At 30.4% G+C, this 24,512-nt stretch overlaps 1 long non-coding RNA gene across 1 annotated transcript; it reads left to right on the forward strand.

The window, feature by feature from the left end:
• Positions 1-3,346: 3,346 nt before the first annotated feature.
• On the forward strand, positions 3,347-4,160 carry LOC112274530 (uncharacterized). Its single transcript, XR_002967459.3, has 2 exons — positions 3,347-3,745; positions 3,882-4,160. It is a non-coding gene; the product is annotated as an uncharacterized LOC112274530 (long non-coding RNA).
• Positions 4,161-24,512: the final 20,352 nt, after the last annotated feature.

Raw genomic sequence — 24,512 nt, forward strand, 5'->3', positions numbered from 1 at the left:
GAAATTCAAATGAAGTATTAAAATAAAATCCAAAATATATCTTAAATAAATTTCAACCAAATCTTACTTTAATTCTAGTTAAGATTCTAATAGTCTTTACTTAAATCCTAAGTCAAATCCTAACTAAATCCTAAACAAATACTATATCGTAACCAATTCCTAAATCCTAAACTAAATCCTAATCAAATTAACCTAATCCTAGGGAAATTTAGAACTTCAATATCTATCAATTATACCATTGATCTTGCTTAAGATTTTACACGCCTTTCAACAACTAAGTTGGTAAGAAGCACTTAAAATTTGAAGAAAATCAAACTTATTGAACAAAAGATTAATCCTAAATTCCACTCGAGTTTTGGCCGACCTCCTATTTCAATCTAAATGTTGAACTTCTAGTGCAAATATCTTCTTTCTAAACTATTGGATTGCATCCAAAATACATTCAAATTATGTAAAATCAAGTCTAATCTGTACACAAAAAAATTCACTTCGATCCAATTAATAAATTACTAAAGATCTTAAAAATACTTACTAACCCTCAAATTCCAATTTCTGAGACCTCAATCAACAAAAACCTTTACACGCTTTGATCTAACTATTTGAATGACCTCAAAATCTTCATACATACTAATAACTAGAATACCAACACACTGTCCAAAATTCACTTGTGTACACACTACAAAACTCAAGAAACCCACAATTTTGTAAATATAATTTTATTTTTCAAAATCTAATCCAACCAAGAACATTACTAACTTTGAAAATCTCTAAAAAATTGAATATTAACTTGATTGATAAAAAAAATAATGCTCAAAAATCTTTTTGCTAGCCTACTATAAAATCTTGTTCTTTAATCTCCCTTAGAACCTCTAAGTTGCTATAGGTATACAGATTTGTGCCTAGGGATCTCATTTCAATCTAGGTTAACAACTAGTCTTTTCTAGGTATCAATATATGGTAATTTGAGGTAATTTTTGCTTGAATCTATTGATAACTTTTTTCTAAATATCTCTATATTAATTATTTATCTTATTTACTTTTATTTGAGGTATTTATATTCTTACAAAATAAATAGAAGCTTCTTCTTTAAAAGACAACATTAAGACTAAATCTTTTATTACCTTCCTATCATTTATTTTTATTTTTTTACTATATCTTTTTAATTGGTTCTTCTATATCAATATCCATATTTTCATTTTTCACCATATAGTCATGTTATTAAATGACAATGGTTTTTGGCTTTTTTCCATAATTTCTAAATTGGATTGAGTTAATTTTTTTTTGAGCATATACAAGACTTATAGTGGTATTTTTGTGTAAGATTTTGTATCAAGTGGATAGTCACATTAGGAGTTACAGTTCACCAAAGCTCTTTGACTATAATTAAGGCTTACAAAAAAAAATCAAAATTACCTAATTATAAAAGTAATAAGGCAATTGGATTTTATCTATAATTCAGATTTCTAAGAAGAGTGTTTTTGAGCACTTTGTATTGGCTTTAAGTACTTTTGAATTAAAATTTGAATTGCATTTTTCTTATATGGATAGAAGCTATTAGGATTTCTTGGATATTTGTAAAGTACAACTTTACCTTCTCTAATGAGATGCCTAGTACATTTTCAAACAAGAAAATATGTAATACAATAGCGTAGGCTTAGAAAATTATTATTGATATCTATTGTCCTATATGAATAAGAATTGATGCAAAGAATATGTATAGAATATGATTTTTTGCAATTCAAGTAAGGAGCAATATATAAACACAATAAAAGGTGACAACATCCCATAGAATATTAAATATCTTTTTATCATGTTTAGGTTTATATTCGTAGAAATAACAAGGTATGGACTCAAATACAAATGTACACATTATAACCTCAAGAACCTTGCTTACATCAAGATTAATATAGTCAAACAATATAACACAAATATTATCAAGATCTTCTATAATTTCAACAAATATATACATGTTTATGGTGTGCTTGCCTCTATATTCTTTTGCAAATAGGTCAATATGATGTTAGAGGTTACAACGGATATTTATCTTTTGACAATTGATGACAATAAAATAAATTGAAAGAAGACTATTCATAATACCTTCATATAAAAATTATAGTACCTCCAATAAGATCCACATCTGTCTATTTCTCATGGAATATATCAATGAATGTTAGCAATAGTTTGTAATGTTCTGACATCCACCATATTGATTATCAATAAAAAAAAAAAAAATCTATATAAAAATTAAGAATGATGCTTAATTTAAGCGACAATATAAGAAACATGACAATGAACCTAAGTAAAAGAAATCACATGCTAACATTGATGTCAACACAATTTTTCTTGACTTAATGCTACAAAATGAATTATAAAGCATTAATCCGTTATATATAGTTGTAATATAAAATCCGAGGATAAAAAATCCACAAGTTAATAATGCTAGATAAAGCACAAAAAGCAAGATTACAATGTTGTAAAAACCATACCTAGGCTATAATCTAAGAATATTTTGAACTTAATATGGTGTTACAAAAGCAACTCAAATAAGTGCAACATGAATCAATCCATCTACAAAATGCCTACTAGTGAATCATGGAATTGACTAACTAATATGTTTTTGTACAAAAAATGTACTTATGGTGCTTTAAGTCATTATTTTAATGAATTAATATAGGAGTTTTGAGATAAATAGTAAAATAATAGAATGGTAGTTATAAGAAGAGGCTCTAGTAGAATTTATGAGAAGAATTTCCAAAACAAATATTTTTTCTATAAACTAGCTAAATTATGTTTTTTAAATAGTAGTTTATTATTATAAATTTTTTAATTAGAGTATAAGCTAAGGGAGATCTTTGATCCAAGTCAATCCAAAAGAAAAAGAACAAAAAGAAAATAAAATAAAATAAATAAAGAGAAAAAGAGGAGAAGAAGAATAGAAGGGAAACAATAGAATAGAAGAAAAAGTAGTGAGAATAAGAAAACAAAAACAGAAAAGAATAGTAGAAGAAAAAGAAATCAAAAGAAAGAAGAAAAAACAAGAAAAATCAAACGGAAAAATAGAAAGAGGAGAGAAAGAAAAAATAAATAAATAAATAAATAAATAAATGGAGCAGGATGAAGAGGAAAGGCAAGAGGCTGCCCCCGAATTTTCGCAGCCTCTTCGCCGATAGTGGTCTGGGTCGCCCCAGATCCTCTCTCTTGGTTTTTTTTTTTTTTTTTTTTTTTTTTTTTTTACTCTTCACGTTTTCACGAGCTCCGGGCGCTTCGGAAGGTTTTTTTTTTTCTGTCTCCTTTGCATTTTGCAATGTGGAAGTGCTGCAGCATCGCACTTCTTACTTTTTTGTTTTTTTGTGTGATTTTGGAGCTTTTAAATTTGCAGAAGGGCATGGGGTTTTCTTCTAGATTTTTCTCTGCTTAGGGTGTGTTTTTCAATTTTTCCCATAACAGCTTGGTGGATTGAGGAGGGACTGTCAAAGGTGGCTACATTTCCTCTTGTTTCCCTTTTACTTGCGATGGCCAGTCTTTCTGCGGCTGGTTGCTCTTCTTGTTGCAACCTCATTTGCAGTTGGCGGTTATAGTGCATGGTTTCAGATCCTTACGGCAATGCGGTGGTAGTCGATCACTTCACGATTATGATATTGTTCGACGTCTGCAGTCGGAGTTAGCGTGGCAAGCTATTGAAATCTACTCAAGTTATGAATGCAGACTGGCCTGGTTAGTGGAGCTCAAGACCGACGGCAACTTGGTACTAATCATACAAACAAGGCTAGCTGCTAGTTAGTTGCGGCGACTTGTGACATTATCCAGGATTTATTTGTATTCTAGTGGAATAGCTTTTTTCCTCAAATTTCTAAAGGATTGTTGAAATGTCGTACCTGCAGTATCACTTCTATCCACCTGAATTCAATCCAGAATTTGTTGAGGCGATTTTTTGGCTTGGAGGCGTTGACTCATCGCTTTCGATCAATTGCGAGCATTGAAATTCGGCTTGAAGTTACTGGACAGAGCTAAACTAAGTCAATAGCAGTGGATTCTGGGAGGATATGGTGTTATTAGTGGTGCGGTGTCATCGCTTGTATTGGGGCAAATCCCTGTGCCTTGTGTGCTGAGCAGTTGCTCAATTGATTCTTCTCTTATTTTTTGCACGTTGCTGCTATCAATGCCTCTTTCACTAAATGTCATTGATGTTGGCTGGTAGCCGACTCTTCTTGGCTGTGTTTATTCTATCGCTCTCTTTTCTCAATCTATTTTCTTGATTCTCGAGCTAAAAAATCTCATGTGTGCTTCGGATAGTACCATTGCTTTGTTTGTGTATTGGTTCCCTTTGATGCCCAAACTTGATTTTGTTTCTAGTTGGCGGCTCGGTGAGCTACAACGGTGCTACGGCTGGTTAGTGTTTATGGCAAGTTACGTTTTCAGTTCTTGTTCATCAAGGTGCTGTAGTGTAGCCACGTTTTGCCTCTCACAGCATCTTATTCTTGTTTTTCTCCTTGGTTGTGATCTACGATGGTTATTTCCACCTTCATTTGTTATTGTGGGGGCTGGTTACATTGTGGATGCTGTAAAAGATTCGTATTGAGGAGTTGATTTAGGCAGTTGATGCTAAACATTAGGCTCGTGTATTGATTTTTATTATACTTGGATAAATCAAGTTTCAGCTTTGGAAAGAAAAAAAATCAAGTTCCAGCTCGGAATGATTTGCAGGGGGCGTTGCCTAGCCGAAGCCTAAGACTTAGTGCACCAAAGGAAGCTAGTGTTAGTTGTAGGTGCCAGCGTAGGAAGTCGTGGAAAATCCACGAGGTATTGATTTTTTTCCATTTTGAATTCAATACACTAAAGCTTAGAAGCCCTCATTGTATTGTTGGCACTAGTTTTTTATCATCTTTGGGCTGGATAAGCATGGAAGACGGTGGAGCTAGGCAGTAGAGCCGCAGCTTCCAGCAGTGTCAACAAAACTTGGCACAAGGTGCTGGCTTGAAGATAAGGTTGGACAGCACTGTTAAAAGAGGAGTCCTAGCCGGATTGCAATCACGGATCCGAGTAGCTTCGAAGTCTCTTCTTCTTTGGAATGAACTAGAAGGTGTCGAATTTGCTTAAGATGATGTTAGGTTAGGATTCAAGTAAATTATGATTTGGATGGAAATGTTAGATTTGGATGAAAAATAATCAAAGAAGAATTTTAAACATAAATGAAGTATGTAGATGAAATGTTATTTAAGGATGAATTTTAATTAAAATAGAAATTAAAATAATTTATATATATATATATATATATATATATATATAATATAATCATATTAATAAGGATTTTTTTTTATTGCATGGAATTTTTCAAGTGACTTATTAATTGGAAGTGTAAGTTGGTAATAGTCTTAACTTTATTGCTTGGATTATTTAAGAAGAATAATGAATGAATTGATTAGGATTTAATTAATAGTTATAACTTCTCAAAAATTCACATAGTTAATTCACTTGTTATGAACTAGAATATACTTCCAACTAATAGAGGTTTACTTTAGCTTTTACCTCTAAACATCTATGAGCATCCAAGACTTAGAGAGGAAATTAGAGCCTAAAGATTTAGGTCCTATAATTTTTTTATGAAGCCTTGAGAGGAAATTAGAGCCTAAAGATTAAAATCTTAACTAGTAGGAGGCTTATTAAGAGGGATGAAAGTAAGGCATGGTCGGATGAAGGTAAAGAATAGAGATCTTCATTCTTGTTGGTCGAAGGCCATACCCAATAGGCCTCTAGGAGGCTGTTTGAGGCCTTATTAAGGATTAAGGTTTCTCTTTTAAGGTCACTTGAGCATTCGAGGCTAGAGTCAACAAGTTTAGGTTTTTGGATATAGATTGGATACAAATTTTGTATGATTTGGAGTTTTTATGAAGGAATTATTGGCACTGAAAGTTAAGGTGTCAATTTTGTATCTACTGTCACTCTCTAGGGCATAACATACGTTTACAAAGAGCAACAAAGGATCAGCAACTAGGGTTGGAGAGAGCACTTTTTTTTCTACACTTTTCATATACTATTTGATGAATTTAGAATTGAGATAAAGAAGTTATAGAGAGTTGAAGTCAGTGCATCCAAATCAAAGGCAATAACTAAGTGATTTTATTCATAGTAATGGTTGAAGACATATCTTGAGTTCTTAGACGAATTTTTAGCTCAAAATTTTAAGAAAAGATAGATTATTATATTAAGAAGTTATATATATAAATTTTGTGGTATTTGAGTGCTTAATTTGTGAGATATGAAGAAAATTACACACATGTGTATAAAAACTAGGATTTGAAGCTACTATTAGGATTTTGGTGATATCTTAAGATCCGCAACAAATTTGGAGTTGAAATTTGTTGTAGTAGTTGTTAGAAGTATATCAGTATTTCATGTAAAATTTACGTATGTTTGAACGGTCCAATTGGATTATGAATTATTGAAGTTCAAAAATAATATCCCTTAAGGATATATAAGGATTTAGAGTTTTATCATATTTTGGATGTTTTTGAAAACTTAAGACATATATTTGGTGTAATTGCTCCTAAAAGAAACTTGGTCTTTTTTATCTCAAGACCTGATTGAAAAATTAGTTGCAGCTAGGAGCCCAGTGCTTTCTTGAGGCAAATTCTCTCTACCCTGACAACGTGTCTAATTTTGAATTTGATGTACAAAAAACTCATGGCACCTTTTGATCAACATCAATAGCATAGCACAAGTAAAAACTTAGGGCTTAAGTAACTCACTATAGACTCAATAATGAAGATGTATAGATTACCAACTTGCCAAGGATATATTAGAGGCAACAAACATAATCTTAAAATATTTTGTAAAACATCGATATCTTAAAAAATGATGTGATACAAAAAAAATATAAATGATTTTTTATTTTATAAGAATTTAATAAATAAATAAATTTTTGATATTTATTCACATACATTGAAGATCCGAAACAAACACCATCATATGCATCAGGGATTTGCTACTGCAATATAAAATTTATACAATGGAAAAAAATCACCTTGCAATTTTTGATTTCATTCTTCTAAAATAATACCTAAAAATTTCTTCTCTTATAAATATCTTATAGATATGATGTAAGATACTTTAGAAGATTAAATATTACATGCCTAAGGTGATCACACCTACTTACAAATATATTACTTGTTTAAGAAGTTTATACTCCCTTGCACATCATACTTACTGAAATAGTCCAACAGTATGGTATTAGAAAAATAATAAATAAAGAAATAAGATTTTATCATGGTGTTGCTAGAATTAATAAGGATGAAACAAAGAAGAAGAATATTTAAAATTTGGGAGAAATACAATGGAGTAATTAAAAATTAATATAATATTAAATTAGTCTCAAGTAGTAGCATCATGAAGTAGAATAGTACAAAACCAAAGGCTATGTAATTCTAATTGAGTTAATATATATATATATATATATTAGTATCTCTACTATGTCTAATTCTATAGGATATTATCTCGTGCATATTCATAATCCTAAAAGGCCAAATAACAACTGCTCAACTCTATCCATTTAGATACAAGTATAATAATTTGACTAAATGTTATTCATCTAATAAAAAAGTACAATCTTACTTGAGAATATTTGAATAATATAAAGTATAATTATAGCAATAATGTAGATTTATATTCATTGTACTTTACCAACTATATTAAATTAATTACTTATGATGAAGGTGATTCATGTGCTAAATAGTATTACAATACTTCATAAGACTCCTATTCCTAAATATAATACAAGAAGCTAGAGTTAACAGATTTCATCTCATGAGGCTATGTTACAATATCGAATTATATGCCTCCAATATTCAAAATTTATGCCTTTTTGGCATATGAAATCTAAGCAATTCATAGCTATTTTTTTTTACAGCCACCTCTAGTACAAATATACATGTTTATTATCTAGATGACCAAAAAATAGAATATAGAAGTTGTAGTGAAGGAAAAAAAAGCCACTGTTATCTATCTGCCATTAAAAATAATACTTGGATTTTGCTTTGAAGTACAAGAAATAGACTACGGAGAATTGGAAGAAGATTATTTGGTTAGATGGGATAAAAATCAACAAATTTAGTTCAGATGGTAGAAAGTGGGTATGGAAACAAAAGAATCAATTCTCACTTGACAAGAAGATCTAAGAAATAGCTAAGCATGGGAGGTAGAAATATAATGATATGGAATTTTATAGAATTAGAAAGATGGCACAGGTTGAGGGAAAGATGAATGCCAAGTAATTTGTAGAAATTCTTGAAAAAACATGTTCCCTAGCCTTGAAGAATCTAGCAATTTTGAAGAAGAGGTAATTTTTTAGTAAGAAAACAATCTCAAGCATAATTAAAAATTAACATGGAAGTCGTTTGATTATCATGGAATTAAAATAATAGATTGGTATGTTATCAAGGACATGAATTGAAAGAAGGTGCATAAACCTGAGAAATTTGTGTCAAAAAAAAATAACAAAATAGAAATAAAGAAGTACCTTTGAAACGAACAAAGATCAAAGTACATGAAAAATACAATTTGCCACATCTTAGACTTCCTCAACATATGATTACTACTCCTTGTGGAACTTGTTCCTAGAGAGGGGTATAATGTTACAAATATATATCTACTATAGTTATTATCTAAGAAATATAAATATGTAGAATTAGATAAAAGTAGATTAATTTCATATTACCTTCTAGAAAAGCTTCCTAAAACCTCCTAGACTTTGTTTTGACTTTATATATATATATATATATATATATATATATATATATATATGTGTATTTGTAGTTGATTAATAGATTAAAATAGATCCTCTCAATCATTAATAATGTCCTAGTTTATAGTGGAAAGACCATCATATGTTTTGATCATTGTTGAAACTTTCATAATTTCTTTCAAACAAAACATTTGTAACACCATCAAAAATTGTACCTTCCTCCAATAAAATCACCAAACATTGAGAGATTTTTTTCAGGTTATGATATCAAATTTGTTGTATCTTGCTATCTAATCAAAGAAGAACATATTATTTTTGAAGTTCTTCATGTCTAGTACATTATCTTAAAGGTTGTAATAATTACAATTTCTTGTTTGGTAAGTCAGCAAATGATAGCTCTTAAGTTGAATTTGTCAACTGTTGGTTCTTGATTTCTTTAATGCCACAATTACAAAAAAATTACAAATAAGAATAGAAGGTGGAATGCAATCTTTTCTGAATTGTATTTCTTTTATAGCAAAGGTTTACTATCCCTCATATTAATTTTGATGGATGTCATTGATGAAAAGTCTCTAACATCTTTGCTATATTTACAAGATTATTTTCTAGCTCTCATGTGAATTTATTAATATCATATTTATACCAATAAATAAGATATTTTAACTTATTTTGGCTCCGCCTTGAATCTAAAACTTCTTCTACCTTAAATTCTTCATTATTGTCAACTTTCATAGGAAGAAGTGGGACTTGTCTTCTTTTTGGTATATTCACAATCTTTTATTGGTTAAAAAGAGATACGTAGAGTACAAGATGGATCTTCATTGACTTTGATAGATATAATCAATAAGCAACTAGATTAATTTGTCCACAAATAGAAAAAGCTCCAAGTTTGCCATAGTCCAACTTATCACAAAGACAAGTAGTCTTGATATTATTAGTCTTGACAAAGTAATCATATCTTATCACCTACATTGAATTGTAGTTGCTCATTTTGATAAGCATCCATGTTGATCTATTATTGTTCTTGAGCCTTTTTTAATTTTTCCTTCATTATTACATATAGCTTTGACAAATGATAATATCTATTGATAATCCATATTACCAATAAATATTGCTAAGAAAAAACTTGGCAATTTCTTTACCTATGATAGATTTTGTGCATGGTACAAAATGTGCCATTTTGATAAAAATGATCTACTATCACAAATATAGAATCATACAATTTTGAGATTAAAAGATCCATAATAAAATCCATAGAAATAGAAGACCATGGTTGTTTTAAAATAAGATAAATGATGAAGAATTTTTGACCTTGAACAAAGTCTTTTATAGCCTTTCACATTTGTGGCCACTAAAAATCTTTAGATATTAGCTCCAAAGTCTTATTGTATCCAAAATATCCTACTGTTGGAAAGTCATGACGTACTTGAAGAAAATATAAATGTGCTTTTCTTTTTAAAATATATAGGCATCCTTTGGAATGTAGTAGGTTGTTTTTAAATTCAAACTTAGAAGTATCACGGGATTTAAAAGAAATATTCTTGATACTATGAACAAGAGAATCAAAGGACATACTTGATTGAATTTGCTTAAAAAAAAGTTGAATCAATAGTCAATGTTGATTTTACTACTCAAAGATAAAATTATTGTCGCTTCAATAAAATTATCTTTTATTGATCAAAAATTGTATCTCCTTCTTTTGGTGCAAAATAAAAATGTCTAGAAAGGGCATCGGATAAATCTTGTTGTTTTTTTTGCCATTAAGTAATATTAAACTCGAATCTTGACAAAGACATGCTCCAACAAGCCTAGCAATGATTCAATATACATGTTGATATAAAATACTTGAGGTTCTTCTGATTTATATATATGGTGATTGGACTAGAAGTGCCTTCTATATAATAACACCATACTTAAAAAGAATCTATGATTACAAGAAGTTTTTTTTCATGGATTTCATACTTAATTTTGGCTATTGACAATTTTTTGGAATGAAAAGTGACTAGATGGAGCTTGTCATCTTTTCCTATTTATGACAAAATAGCACCTATAGCAAAATCTGATGTAATTATTTCCATAAAAAATACCTTCAAAAAGACAATACAAGATTGGTGTAAAAATAAATGTTGACTTCAAAGCTTCAAATGATGCTTCAACTTCTTTGCTCCAATCAAGTTTGTCTTTGTATGTAAGACATGTAAGAGGAGCCACAACTTAAAAAAAATTCTTAATAGAGATATAATAGTAATTGATAAAATTTAAAAAGTATTACAAATTTTTTATTATTTTTGAAATCTTCTAATCTATAATAATTTAAATCTTCTTCGGATCCATCATAAGTCTTTCATTGAAAATGATATATCTTAAAAAATCAACTTAAGTAGTATAGAATATACACTTTTTCAACTTGGTATACAATCCCACATCTCTAAGTTTTTGTAACATGTGACAAATATGAATTTCATATCTTTTTGTTCTCTTAGAATAGATTAAAATGTCGTTTAAGTAACAGACAACAAAATCATCTAAAAACTCACAAAAAATATCATTCATAAGATGTTGAAAAGCAGTTGGTGCATTCATAAGTCCAAAAAGTATGACATAATATTCAAAGTACCTATATCTTGTTCAAAATGCAGTCTTCCATTTATCTTCTTCTTTAATATGGACCAAGTTATATGCTCCTTGTAGATCTATTTTTGTATAGATCTTAACCTAATTTAGTTGATGAAGAAATTCAAATATCAAGGATAAAGGATACATATTCTTGATGGTAATCTTGTTGAGTCCTCAATAATCTATATACATTAAGAATGATCCATCTTTTTTCTTCACAAATAACATAGGAGCTTCTGCAAGAGGTTTCAAAAAGTATATGAAATTTTTATCTAAGTTCTTATCAATATATTTCTTGAGTTCAGCCAACTCATTTTATAATAAATTGTAGATTGGACCAAATGGTAGTTGACTTCTATCTTTAAGGTATTAAGGATATGAATCTCAAAGAAAGAGAATCGTCAATACAATCTTGTGTCACTAAAGATAACTAGAAAGTCATTCAAAAGATAATGTCACATTAATTAGAATGGCTATTGTCAAAAACAAGATTAGAAAGATTGGAAACTATACTAAGCACTAGAACGGTATTGACAAGAGTGAAGAAGGCTTCACTCTTATCTCCATATATACTCTTAACTAGGAGCTACATGACAATATCTTATAGGACCTCTAAAATATTTTGACTTTGCTAGCCATATGTCTTGACTTGAAAAGTAAGTTATTTATATATGTACCACATGATTAGCTTGATCTACAAGTTATTATGCAGAGTTAACTTGTTCCACAAGCTACCAACATGTGATTAACTTGTTGGCCAAGTTTCTGACCTACAAATACATCTAAAGTCAAAATCACATCTATGAAGATTCTAAGAAGCTTTATTAAAGACTTTATGAAATTAATCTATATTTATCTACTTCTACTTAATCATATAAGTAATTATTGAAGTAAATATATATGTTCGTGATGTTACTCCCTCCTTTTAGGAACAAGTTCCATAAGGAATAATCTTCATATATTGAGAAAACTCAAGATGCAACAAATTATATTTTCCACATACTTCAATCTTTCCTCTCTTCGAAGATGGTTGATATGCCCTCTCAGCCATGAATAGTGTTTCATAACAAAGCAAGAGACCACCCTATTATTTGGTTGTTGTTGAGGTCTTTGTAACTTCATTCAAATAAAATATTTGAAACACCGTCAAGAGTTGTTCATACCTTTAATTTAATCACCAAATAGGGGGAGTCTCTTCCAAGGTCATGATACCAAACACGTTGTATCTTACTATCTATTCAAGAAAAGACATGTTGTTCTTGAAGATCTTCATCTCAATTTTTATCGTCTTGAAGATTGTAACAATTACAGTATCTCATCTAGTAAATCCGTAAATAAAAGCTCTTGATTTAAATATGCTCATTGTTGGTTTTCCATCTCTTTAGTATCACAAATACACACAAGCTACAAAAAAAGATAGAAGGTAGAATATTATCTTCCTTTGATCTTGTTTCTTTTATAGCAAAGATTTGCTATTATTCATCTTGATTTTGATGGATTTTGTTGATGAAAAGCTTCAACTCTCTTTGCTACATTTACAAGATTCTTTGATGGCTCCCACGTGCATTCACTAATATCATATCTATGCCAATGAACAAGATATTTCAACCTATTTTGGTGCTCCCTTGAGTCTAAGACTTCTTCCATTTCAAATTCTTGATTATTATTTACTTCTATAAGAAGAAGTGGCATTTGTCTTCTTTCAAATATATTTATTATCTTATATGGTTCAAGAAGGGATATGTAAAATATATTGTGGATATTTATAGACTTTGATAGATGTAATCAATAAGCAATATGATTGATTTTTTTGACAAATAGAAAAAAGTCCCAACTTAAAATAGTCCAACTTATCACAATGACAAGTAGTCTTGATATTGCGATGAAGTAACTATACCTTGTCACCTATGTTGAATTGTGGTTGCTCCATATGATAGACATACACGTTGGTCTTTTACCATCTTTGAGCTTCTTTTAATTGTATCTTCATTGTTGTATGTAGCTCTAACAAATGATTTACTAAATCTTCTACCGCAAGATTATAAACTTTTGAAAAGTCAAAAGTATCAAATTGTAGATGATAACTAAAATTAGTAAAAAAAAGATATTTTTTGAGTAGAAAAATATATTGAATTATTATATGTAATCTTTGCCAACAGCAAAAGAGTTGTCCAATCACTTGATGATAGTTGATAATACACCTCAAATACTATTCCAAAATTTGATTCACTTGTTCTGTTTGTCCATCAATTTGAGGATAAAAAGCCAAAAAAAGCTTTATATCTCCTTTAGAATCTTGAATAAGGTTCTTCAAAATCTTGATACAAATTGAGTCCTCTTATCTAATATAATATCCTTTGATAATCTATGATACCTATAGATATTGTCAATAAAAAGCTTAGTTATTTCTTCACTTGAAATAGATTTTGTACATAGTACAAAATGTGCTATTTTGGTGAAGCAATCTACAATTACAAATATGAAATCATGTGAACTTGAGATTAGAAGATTCGTGATAAAATCCATAGAAATAGAAGACTATTTTTGTTTTAGAATAGGTAATGGTTGAAGCAGTCCATAAGGTCTATGGCAAGGAGTTTTGGATCTTTAATAAGTATCATATGATTATACAAAGCTTTTTATCATCTTTCACATTTGCGGCCACCAAAAATCTCTAGATATAAGTTCTAAATTCTTATTATATTTAAAATATCCTACTATTGAAAAACCATGATGTGCTTGAAGAATACATAAATGTGTTTTTTTTTCAGGAACTTATAGGTGTCTTTTGAAATAGAGAAGGTTATTTTAAACTCAAACTTTGAAATATTGTGAGACTTAGAAAAAGATTCTTGATATCATGAAAAAGAGGATCAGCGGACATACTTAATTGGATTTTCTTGATAAACGTTGAATCAACAGTTAATGTTGATTTTATTGCTCAATGATGAAAATACTCAGGCTTCAAGAAAATTATTCTTTGTTGATCAAAAGATGCATCTCCTTCTTTTGGTGCAAGATAAGAACATCTAAAAAGGGTGTCTAATAGACCTTGTTGTTTTCCAAGTCAATAAAGTATCTTGAAATTGAATTTGGATAAAGACATGCTCCAACGGTGTCATTTTGTGACATGATTATATAGTAAAAATATGACTAAAAATGATTTTTTAATTAATACTCTATTATATTAATTTAACAAGAATTCAAAATATTTTAATAAGACTTTTATGAAAGCCTCTTAATCTATTTTCTTGTCTTAATAGCAAATAGATAAAAACTTAGTTAGTATTTTTATCTTTTAGGATATAGAAACTTTTTATTGCCTTAGAAAGGCCATAAATTGTTAAAATCAGGTTAGATTGATACCCGAGGATCGATCGTTTGTGAGACGGGGTTGAAGTCAGACCTTTGGTCATTAAAATGACTACCTAGGGTAAATTAAGGTTTTATTTGAAGATCACAGGTCAGGATTTGAGAGCTAGCTTTAAGCTCTTTCCAAAGGTATTAAGATTGTTTTTTTAGAATTTTTTAGAACTTAGCAATTATTGTTCAAAGTCAAGGTTTGTATTGATGATTTGGATTTTATATAATACACAACTAGGTATCTAGTGCATTCCTAAATAAGACAATACATAATAAGACAATAGGCTTGACAATGATTCAAAACACATGCTGATATGAAGTACTTGAGGTTCTTATGATCTATATATATATATATATATATATGATAAGTAGACTTAAAGCGTCTTCTAGCTAATGATGCCATTCTTGAAATAAATCCACGATTACAAGGAGCTCTTTATCATGGATCTCATAATTAATTTCAGCTACTAAAAATTTCTTGGAATGAAAAGCTATTGAATGGAATCTATCATTTTTTCCCATTTGTGACAACACAACATCTATAGCAAAGTCTGATCCATCTGTTTCCATAAAAAAATACCTTAAAAAAGTAGACGCAATACAAGATTGGTACAAAGGTAAATTCCTTCTTTAAAGCATCAAATAATGCTTTTGCTTCTTTATTCTATTAAAGTTTGTCTTTACAAGTCAAATGTATAAGTAGAGTTGCAATTTGAAAAAAATTCTTCATGAAGATTTGATAGTAATTAGAAAAGCCTAAAAAACATTATACATTTTGTATTGTTCTTGGAATCTTCCAATCTATGATAGTTTGGACCTTCTTGGGATCTATCATAAGGCCTTCATTGGAAATGATGTATCCTAAAAAGTCAACTTGAATAGTGTGGAATACACACTTTTTCAACTTGGCATATAATCTTATATCTCTAAGTTTTTGTAACACACAACAAACATGAAGTTCATGTTTATCTGTGTTCTTAGAATAGATTAGAATATCGTCTAAATAACAAACGATAAAATTATCTAAAAACTCACAAAAAACATCATTCATAAGATGTTAAAAAGTAGTTGGTGCATTCATGAATCCAAAAGGCATGACATTATATTCAAAATGTCCATACATAATTCAAAAAGCAATCTTCTATTCATCTCCTTCTTTGATACAAATTAAGTTGTATGCTCCTCGTAGATCTATTTTGATATAGATCTTTGCTTGATTGAGTTGGTCAAGAAGTCCTAAAATTAAAGGCAAAGGATGCCTATTTTTTATGGTGATCTTATTGAGTCCTCAATAATTCACACACATCCGCAGAGATCCGTCTTTTTTCTTCACAAATAAGATAGGAGCTCTAGTTGGAGATTTAGAATAGCATATGAAGTTCTTTACCAAGTTCTCATCAATGTACTCCTTTAGTGCAGCCAACTTATTCTACAATAAGCTATAGATTGGTTCGAATAGTAATTGAACTTGTTCTTGTAAATCAATTGAACAATCACAAGGTTGATGCTCTGGAAGAATATCTTCATTTTTCTTTTCAAAAACTTCTTGAAATTCTTTGTATTGGCTAGAAATACCACTTGATATTTTTTTCACCATTAGAAATGGGCATAGCATATATAGCAAAAGATGATCCTTCTTTTATAGCATGCATGAAAGCTCTTGTACCTACCAATAAAGTTTTGGAAGTATTAGACTTATATACTTCTATTTTGCTAATTTGAACTTGGATTATACTACCAGAAAAGTTAAGGTTATGAAAAATCTAATCTATTTGAGGATTATATTTTTCTAGCCTTGATAATCCTAAAATAATCAGATTGGAGGGAGATCTTATTATATTAAATACTCCTATACTTTTATGATCTTTAATTGTTACATCTAAAAAAATACTCTCATAAATAATATTTTCAGAAGATAATAAATGACCATCTATGACTTCAATATGTACAGATTTAGTTTTTTTGACTAAAGGTATTTTTTGACTTTTGACAAAATCTTTTTTTATAAAAAAAGGCTGAGGCTCCTGAATCTAATAAGGCAAGGACTTTGTAATTTTTAGGTCATAAACGCACATCTATTGTAAAACAAGATGAAGGGTTTGAAGAGAAAATAGGACCTTTATTAGGTGTTGTAAATGATTCCAGTTACACAGCCCTTATTATAGCTGAAAAAACTTGTTTTCTAACACATTATCTTTTTTGGTAATTGTACTCCTTATTTTGTAATTGTGTTGCTTCTTTGGATAATGTTGAGCAATGTATTTAGCTTCTCTATAATATAAAGATAAACCTTCTTAGTGACATCAAGTCTTTTCCTGCTTTATGAGAGTTTTAAAATATATTATATCAATTTGCATTAGTTTTGGCCTTGATGAATATATTTCAAAAAACTTAGAAGCTACTGCCATTACTTAATTTGTTCTTCTCAAGTCAAGTCTTTTTTCTTGATGTCTTTTAAATAATTGATTATTGCATGCAATGGCTTGAGTAATAAATTGATCCAAAGATTTTGTTTTTGACATTGTTAATAGCAAATCTTTGACACTATCTTTTAATCCATATTGAAATTGATTAATAAGTGCTTTGTCATTCCAGTCCACATTACAAACAAGGTTTTGGAATTCAATAGCATATGTGGTGGCTGATTGTGATCCTTGTTGTAAAGATAAGAATTTGGTCTCTGCTACTCATTTCCAATCACTTTCTTTAAATGTCACTCTAAACACTTCTAGGAATGAATTCAAATCATAAAAGAATTGAAAATCTTTTTTCATTAAAAGTACAAACTAAGAGAGAGCACTTCTTAATAGAAGCGCCCTTATGAATCCAACTTGAGTAAATACATGAAGATATTGAAAAGAATGCAACCTTAGATAGAGCTTGACTTATTGCAAAAATCCTTGAAATTTTGATCTTGTTCCATCAAGCTTCTCAAGCGTATTAATCCTTGTTCCCATCATACTTATAGAAGAAAAACTCCTTAGATTTGCTTATAAGGTCGATCTACTGACTTCCTTCAATTGCACAACTTCTTGCCGCAGACTCTGAACTTCTTATATAGGTGTAGGCATAGTATCTCTATGATTTACATTAGAAATATGTGAGATTTCTACTCTAAGAGTAATCTGCAATCTCTAATAAAAATTTCCATAAAGAGATTGCAGATCTTTCTTTGAGGAAAGATCAGTGTTAAAAAATAAGATTTTTTTTGTTTAAAAGGTGGATAGTCCGCAACCTTCAAAATACAATAGTAGAAGTGGAATAATTCACTCACTTCTAAAATAAGACAAAAATAGTATGTTATAAATAGTATGTTAGTACTCTTGTCAAACTATCAAGGATATAAATCTCAAAGAAAGAGAATCCTTGATACACTCTTATATTACTAAAGAGAACTGAAAGTCACTCAAAAGGTAATGTTATATTAACTAGAATGGCTATTGTCAAAAACAAGAAGACTAGAAAGTCTTGAAACAAGACTAAAGACTAGAATAGCATTGATAAGAATGAAGAAGGCTATACTCTTGCCTCTATATATACTCTTAATTAGGAGCTATGTGGCAATGTCCTCTAGGACCTCTAAAATATGTTGACTTTGTTAGCCACATGTCTTAACTTACAAGACAAGTTTTCTATATATGTACCACATAGTTAGCTTATTCTACAAGCTATTATGTGGAGTTAACTTATTCTATAAGCTACCAACATGTGATTAACTTGTTGGTCAAGTTTCTGACCTACAAATACATCTAAAGTCAAAACCATGTCTATGAAGCTTCTAAGAAGCTTTACTAAAGACTTTATGAAATTAATCTATATTTACCTACTTCTACCTAATTATATAAGTAATTATTGAAATAAATGTATATGTCCGTGACATAAGGTCAATTGAACAATCATATGGATGATGCTCTAAGTTAATATCTATATTTTTTTTTTTTTCAAAAATATCTTAAAAACCTAGATATTAATTTGGAATGCTACTTGAAGTCTTTCTATCATTAAAAATATTAAAAAAATACAATAAGTAAGACACAAGTAAGTAGAAAATAGAAAGGTTAGATATAAGAAAAGTGTGGAATGAGATACTTCTCACTTCCAACACCTTTACTTATAGGTAGAGGTTACATCTATTTTGGCTAGCGTTCATCTTACTTTCATCCAATTAAATCCTAGATTCTTCTTAACCTAGCTGCCACTTTAAACCCTAGCTGCCACCTATAATCCTAGCCGCCATCTTGGTAACTTTCTTTCATCTTTTTGTTGCCCTTTGACCATTAGCAAATTATTTAAGATAATATCTTTTACCTTCTAACTTATCATCCATTTACTTTAACAAAAAATAGATGTGGCATAAATAACAAAAGATGATCCTTCTTTTGTACCATGCAAGAAAGCTTTTGCATCTACAAGTATAGATTTGGCTATATTAGACTCATGGCTTTCTGTAAAACTCTTAATAATGCTTTAATAAAAATGAATTTTACAAGAAATCTAATATATCAAAGAATTATATTTTTTTAGCCACGATAAATCTAAAATGATTGGATTAGAGAGAGACCTATTTATATTAAAAATTATGCAACTATTATGACTATTTATTACTATATCTATAGGAAGTGTTTCATGAGTAATATTTTCAGAAGATAATGGATGGCCATCTATGACTTCTATATATAAAAGTTTAGTTTTTTGTACTAATATTATTCTATGGCTTTTAACAAACTCTTCATTTAAGAAACAAGTTAAAACTCCTTAATCTATTAAAATAGAGGCTTTGTGATTATTAAATCTCAAATATATATCTATTATAAAATAAAGAGAGGATTCTAAAGAGAAGATGAGACCTTTATTTATGCAAGATTCTAGCCATATAATCCCTATTGTAGTTAGACAAATTTATTTTCCAACATTTTTTCATCTTTGACAGTTGTACTTCTCATTTTGTAGTTGTGTTATTTCTTTGAACAATGTTGAGCAATGTACTTAGCTTTTCTACAATATAAATATAATCTTTTTTGATGATGACAAGTCTTTTCTTGTTTAGTAAGAGATTTAAAATGTACCATATCAATTTGTATGTCTTTTACTTTCAATTGTTTAGATTGAGAAGTCATTGGTATTGTCATTGAATTGTAATAACGTGGAGATTTTCTTGTGTAATTCTTAGATTGAAATTCAAAAAGTCAATTGTCACACTTCACAGTAAAGTCAATTACTTGACTCAATGTTTGAGGATCATGTAAGTTGAGCATTAATTTCTTTACTAAATATTATAATCCATAGAAAAAATGGCTAATAAGGGCAACATCATCCCACTTGACATCAATTATTAGTTGTCAAAATTATAAAGTATATGATGTCACTAATTGATTGCATTGTTATAAGATATGGATCTTATTATTTGCAACACAAATTGCATCAGATTTTTTTTTGGCAAAAATAAAGAAGGTTTTACTCTTGCTTCTATATATATTATCTACCTAGGATCTATGTAGTAATGTTCTACATGACCTTTAAAACCGTGTTGACTTTGTATGACACATATTTGGACTTGCAAGGCAAGTTTTCTATATAGATGCCACATAATTAGCTTGTTCTACAAGCTATCAATACATGTGGCATATAGATAGCTTGTTGATCAAGTTTTTAACCTATAAATCAACTACAAATATATATAAAGTCAAAAAAACGTCTAAGAAGCTTCTAAAAAGCTTTTGTAAAAGGTATTATGAAATTAATCTACTTTTACTTAATTCTACCTATTTATATTATCTAGATAATAACTATAGTAGATATACATCTGTGACACATGCTCAATCTCCTGATCTTAATTCCATCGAACATCTTTGAGAGTACCTCAAATACCAACTCAACACTTAGAAGATAAAACCAATGAAGTTAGGAAATTATAGAAAAGAATAGCTACAGAATAGAATAATATTAAAGTAATTTTGAGCCAAAAGTTAATAGAAAGTATGCCTAAGAAGTTCGAAGCAATTATCAATGCCAAAGAAGGTCCTACAAAGTACTGATATGTAATTGGATACCACATTCAAAAAAAAAAATTAATACTATTTTAAATTAAATATGTCATAGTTCCACAATTACTTGATAGATTCTTTTTAACTTGAGATTATTTGGTAGCTATAAAAGAGTACTTTATTTTTTATACAATCCACGTGTCATTATTCACTACAATTCATTTATAATACACCATTCTTTCCAAAATATGTCAACATTGAAGTAGTTTTTTGAGTCATTGTATATCTAATTTCAATGAATTATTGAGATTATAACTAAAATATAACAAGCTCTATTATTATGACACCTTATTTGAGTCTTTAAGAATAGAGCTTACAAATTCATGTATTCCTAATCTGATCTTCAAAATTGATAAGCTACTCAAGGTATAATATAAATATCTATTATAGAGGTAGTATTATTTAATGCATTTGTAGAAGATTGTTGGACTAGTTCAGTTACTTGTGGCCTAAATAAGACTCTAGGCTAAAGGATGAGATAACACCTTCTCCAATACCTTATGAAAGATAGTGCTTTCTTTTACAAAAGGACAAATTTAGATAAGATTTATATTTTACATGTTTCTAAAGTTTTAAATCTTGCTCAAATCTTAAAATTGTTTCATGTAGCAAAGATGTTAAAGCACTTTATTATCAATTATTTTATTTCAATTATAATTATCTAAAATTAGATATATTATTCATTGGTAGTTCCAAAATCCAACTACATATGATTTTATAAGCCAAAAAGTTCATATCTAAGCTACTTTGAAGCTTCAATTGGAAGAAGCTCACATATGCTCCAAAAAGTCAGTCGATGCATTAAAGAAAAAAACAACCTTTATTTCAAGTTAGCAACAAAGCATAATAAAAAGACTATTTTTCAATATGAAAAGTTGAACTACCAAAGATCACTACCATTTCTTATTCAAAAAAAAAAAAAAAAAAAAAAACTATTACATATTGATTGAAATTACCAACATCTATGAAGATACATCCTATTTTTTACACCTTTTTTTTAGAATCTTATGAAAAATTAAGCATATTAAGAAGAATATAACTACCATTGCCTTGTATTATAGTTGATAACTACAAAGAATTTAACATAGAAGTACTTAATTTAAGACTAAAATAAGAAAAATCATATTATTTTGTATATTGGCATGATAATATCATTAGTAAGTATACATAGGAGTCAACTTCAAATTTAGTGAATGTGCCACAAAAGGTATAAGAATTTCATCAATAATAATCTTCTAGACCTAAAATAACAACAAGTATTAGATAATACTTCTTTTTAGTATATCCAAATATGATGTCTTTTAGACTTCACAATTTTTTTTTATTGAAGGGGAAGTAATAGTTCCAATATATTTTAAAAATTCAATTATTATGTAAATTTATAAACTATAAAGTAGTCCTATTCTATCTTAAAATTGCAATATGTCTATGGTTTAATTGACATAATTAAATATGGATAGTCAAAAAGACAATATTATGTTAATTGAGCCATCTCAAGCAAGCATTTCATGTTGTCAACTTCAAGAAGAAGTATGGCCTTAATCGAGAAGATACCAAAGAATACTTAATGGCTTCTTTGTGGCAATCATCATTAACGTAGAACCAAGACATGAAGGACAACCCAAAATAGATTTTGAAAGACAAAATTGCAACATAAACACATAAAATTTAAAATTGGTGAATAATAAAAGTGTAGGTTACTATTGTTGGTTGTAAAGATTGATGACTCTTTGATGGTGAATCATGTAGACACATTCACCAATAGGGAATTGAGTGAGAGTTATGCATTATGTATTGTGAATGGGTGGTTTGGAGGTGTTAGGTTTGTGAACAAGTTTGGAATGGACACCACCTTAGAGGCTTGGAAGCCTGTCGGGTTTCATTCAGAGTCAAGGACTCCGTTCTATGACGTGAGCATCGGTGAGCCAAAGTGGGGTGAGGTTGTGATGGTCCAGGGAATAGGGTGGGTTCCAAGGGCACTTTTTCCATCTGCGGGAGTTACTGCGGGCTTTGGTTCTCGTCGGGGAGAATCGCAGATCTGGAAAAGGGGAAATTGATCCAATAGGTGGATTCGGGTGCCGGGATTCGAACCCGGGTAGCTCGGGTGAGAGCCGAATATCCTAACCGTGAAATCCCCACCGGGGTTAAAAACAAGCACCGAAGTGCATAACACAAGTGCCTTGGCACGTATAGTCCTACTATTGGTAGTTGTCGGCATGTGCCATTCCTGGGATTTGGATCCGTTGCATGCCTATTCTTATATCTTTAAGTCAAGATTGATAAACTGGTACTAATTGAAAACGGTCTCACCCTAGATTTTAATAGTACCCTTACGCTGTAGATATTTGTGTTATCATCTTTGGTGTCTTGGTCCTAGGTCGAAGTACTGACGTCAGTCTGCCATCCATCTTTGAAAGTTGTCGCCATGCAAGTGCTGACATGTGGCTGCATAAATTTCTAGGGCAGTAATGCTGCCTCGGAACGATGGGTTTCGTCGGGCTGAGTCTACTAGGTGGATGAGATCTTCTGGTCCATATGGCACTGCATCATACCATCTCTGTCTAGCTTCGTTAATTCTTTGTTGGCGTTGAGTCGTTCGGGGTGAGTCTGGAGGTTGATCGAGTCGTTAGTATTCCATATTTGTTAGTATCTCTTCGACCTCTCTTTCCATTTCTTCTTCGTTAAGTTGGGTCTGATGTAGGTTATTGTCAATTGTGTTGACTGTAGATTACTGGCCATCTCCATCGGAATTGCTTCGAGTGCCTCTGCTTGTTCGAGGATGTCCTCGATTCGAGAGGAGGAGGGTGTTTGTGTCGGAGTAGAGAACCTGATCTGTTGTTCGTGTATGCCTCTGTCAACCTCACCAAAAAGATCATCTATAGCCAAGGATAACTCTCTGCTAGAGTTCGAGCTTGCTGTCTCATCCGATGAGATCGTTTGCCTTGGCCTTAATGGCATTTGAAGGACAGCTTGTGCTAGGTCGTGTGGAAGAAAGGCGGATGGTGGAAGCCATTTCCAATACGGTGGATTTCCAGTACGGTGTATTACCAGGGGTGGCAAAAACTCCTTGCTGAGTCCAGACCGTGTTGAAAAGGGTTGTTAGCTCGGTGATCTTGTCTTGGCTGCGTTTATGTCTGAAAATCCTACGCCATACCTCTGCACCGACATGGATTACTGTTTTCCACCAGTAGAACAAAACTTTGCCGAGCGAAAACGGATGGCCGTTCAGTTCCTCTTCACACTTTTGAACCCAAATATTCCAGTTAAGACTAGCTCGGAGTATATCCCATGGTGTATTATCGTTAATTTGTATCTTAGCTCCTGCGTCCCATGAAGAGCCGAATATTCTAACCATATAGACTAGAACGGATGAGGACAACTTCCCAATCCACTGCCGCCACAGATTTCATAAATTTATGCGTCACAGTAGTACTCCCACCAATCGACCGTGCCCTTCGAGTGAAACATCACCCTCAAACGTTTTCAAATAATTAGAGTTGTTTGAGAGTCGTGGAACATGAATGGAGTATGAAACTAGAATTTCTGAACACGAAAAGTTTATGTGATTCCCAACTAATAATATTTCTCGTTAACATAAATCTATCTGTTTGTTAATAAGGAGGAAACCTGTAAACAACATAGAATACAGTGATTCTATTAGCTAAAACACTGAAACCAGACGAATTAATGGGACAAAATTTCCTGTCAAATCAAAACAGCTTCAGCAACATCCAATCTGAATAACAAAAAGA

The sequence above is a fragment of the Physcomitrium patens genome, chromosome 2 (genome assembly GCF_059467195.1).
Source record: "Physcomitrium patens ecotype Gransden chromosome 2, ASM5946719v1, whole genome shotgun sequence".
Classification (NCBI taxonomy): Eukaryota; Viridiplantae; Streptophyta; class Bryopsida; order Funariales; family Funariaceae; genus Physcomitrium; species Physcomitrium patens.